The sequence below is a fragment of the Pteropus alecto genome, unplaced genomic scaffold (assembly GCF_000325575.1).
Source record: "Pteropus alecto unplaced genomic scaffold, ASM32557v1 scaffold60, whole genome shotgun sequence".
In the NCBI taxonomy this organism is placed as follows: Eukaryota; Metazoa; Chordata; class Mammalia; order Chiroptera; family Pteropodidae; genus Pteropus; species Pteropus alecto.
This window is the reverse complement of record NW_006430726.1, coordinates 3,636,532-3,638,945: the sequence shown is the minus strand read 5'-3', so window position 1 is coordinate 3,638,945 and position 2,414 is coordinate 3,636,532. Positions and strand designations below refer to the sequence as shown.

Genomic DNA, 2,414 nt, shown 5'->3' with positions numbered 1-2,414 from the left:
CGGTCGCGGGGCGGGGGGTTATTCCCGGCTCGGGCCTCGCCCCCGCCCTCACACCTGGGCGGCCAGGGACTCAGGTGCGCGACCCGCGGCGCCGGGAGGCTGGCTCAGGTAGGTTCTGGGGCTGCTTTCCAAGGAGGCCTGGCCGAGGCCCCTGCTGTCCCCGTGGGGGCGGCCGGCCGGCCTGCCGGACGGGTCTGACAGCGCTCACTTAGCTGCTCTCCTGCCGTCGCCTACTCCCTTGCCCTGGGGTGCAGACCCTCGTTAGCCAGAGGCTGTGGGAATTCTCCGCCTTGGACAGTGCGAGAGGAATTCGCTGATGTGGCCTAGTGAGGGCTGGGCAGCTGCCGGCCAGGTGTGAACACAGCAAAGAGTAGTCAAGCCTGACCCGTCTCACCTACAGCGGCCCCAGTGTTACTATTTACTATATTATTTACTATGTTGGGCTTCCACACGACATTTAATGGGTTTTTTTTTTTTTTTTTTTTTTTTGAAAAGGATTCTGTGGCTTGAAGTTTGAAAACCTCTGGTCTAGCAGTTTTTACCACCAAGGAAACTGAGGCTCAGAGAGCAAGTGACTTATCTAAGGTTACATAGCAAATGTGAGTAGAGCAGAGACTGGAAGTCAGAATTTCAGGGGAGCCTTTCGAACAGGAGGTGGCTTCGTGTCTTTTTGCCCGGAGGAGAGACGGATCGGGTTTCCCAGGCAGCCTTGTCTGCGCCAGACCCCCGGTGCCTGGGAAACAGCCCGGACCTGGGGGTAGGTTCATTGTGGGTGCCTCGGAGCTGCTGGCTGTGTCGCGGGGTTCCTAGGGCTGGGGAAAGGGCTTTGGCTGAGAGTGTACACAGCCCGGAGGAGCGCCCACAGCTCTCTCTGGCCACAGCCGGGAGACGAGTCCCATGTGAGACGGCATCACGGGGAGCTAGAAATACAGCAAGAACTGGGACTCGGAGGGTGAGTCAGAGCCTGGATTGGGGGTGGGGAGGATCCCCTTCATTCATTGTTCTCAGTGCCTGCCCTTTTGGGAAAGAGGGTTCCTCGCTCCCTCCAGGATGCTGAGGCAGGGCTGTCTGCGGCGTCAGGGCTCGGTGGGAGCCCTGCCCGGCTCCCATGGCTGGGGACGCTGGGCAGAGGGAGCACGCCCTTGCTTGGGGATTGTCTAGTTGTGCCTGGAGCCTGCTTTCTTTCCGGGTGCTGCAAGGTAATTAAATAGTTGTTTAATCACCTTTAACGCCAAGCAGCTCTCGCTCCATTCACAGTCGGCCAGAACCTGGGCTAGACCCTGATGAACCCAGCCTTGCTTTGGGGGCTCCAATAGGGCTCAGAGCACTGCGGTCAGAGGGTGGCTTTGCATGACGTCTTAGAGCTAAGGCAGCTAGTGTGGCAAGAAGGGGAAAAGAGACCTCGTTCCCATCCGCCTGTGCCCCCAGGGCCCCATATTCTCTGTTAAATGGGGGCTTGGGGGTCCCTTAACCTCCTTGAGCTGATGTCTGGCTGCCCAGCCGTTGCTCAGACCGGCTTTCTGGAACTTGGCTGCCCAAGGCACCCTGAGGCTATGGCTTCCAGGTGGACCTGGGAGCCCTGTGGACTCTGCCTCCCAGGGTGAGGAGGAGCTGCACTGTGGATGCCTCCTGCCATCAGCTGTCAGGTTATTTTGGTGTAAACTGAAAATACTCCAGGAATTGTGTGTTGAGTCTCCCCCAGCCTGCCTGGTGGGACTGCAGGAGCAGAAGTACAGCTGGGGAGACTGGTTGTGACTAAGGACAACTCCCAGAGAAGCGAGGGGTTCCCAGTGGGGAGCCTGCCTGCCCAGCTTCCAGGGTCCTGGGTGAGCTAGAAGCTTCATTTTGCCTCTTGGCAGAGTGGCTTCCTTTGAGGTTGGGCCGCGGGAGTGGTGAGGGCATCCTGGGTCCTGTAGGCAGGCGCTGGCACTGAGAATGGGTACCTCCAGCAGCCCTGCTGGGACCACTCCCAGCTTCTCCCCACCCCAGGGGCTTGGCTTCTGGCTAGTCAGGGGCCCTTTGTGGGGACAGTTATGTGGCCCTGGACAGGGAGGTCCTGCTGTCTGTTTGCTGAAGGAGGAAAAACAACACATGGACTATTGATTCAGCCTCACCTTGGCGCTCCTGGCTCAGCAGCCAGTGTTTGCCCTGGTTGCCCGGCTCGTATTACGCAAGGCTGGTGGGCGTGGAGAGAGCAAAGGGGCTGCTGGGGAACCTCCAGGCCCAGGCGGGACAGGGCTGGGCAGCCCCACCGTTCCCCAGGAAACAGTTAAAAAGAGCCTGGGCCCCTGACTTTGATGATGGCTGAGGGTCTGGGCCATAGAAGGAAGGGAAGCCACTGTGATCCCCTGTGCTCAGCCCACAAAGCCCCCATCCCACATAGGGTCGCCTACTCCTTCTTCCCAGGGGCTGTG

The 2,414-nt window shown here is 59.4% G+C and overlaps 1 protein-coding gene across 4 annotated transcripts in view; it reads left to right on the top strand.

The window, feature by feature from the left end:
* Positions 1 to 2,414, top strand: part of FURIN (furin, paired basic amino acid cleaving enzyme) — a 12,030-nt gene that overhangs the window by 1,161 nt on the left and 8,455 nt on the right. The window contains exons 1-2 of one of the 4 annotated variants that reach the window (XM_015593647.2): positions 12 to 108; positions 496 to 599. The exons of 1 other annotated variant lie outside the window; for it this stretch is intronic. The gene's annotated coding sequence lies outside the window, so the exon portion shown is untranslated. Of the gene's footprint in view, positions 109 to 495; positions 758 to 2,414 lie in introns of all 4 variants that reach the window. 2 more of the 4 variants (XM_006905283.3, XM_006905285.3) reach the window with 2 other exon arrangements.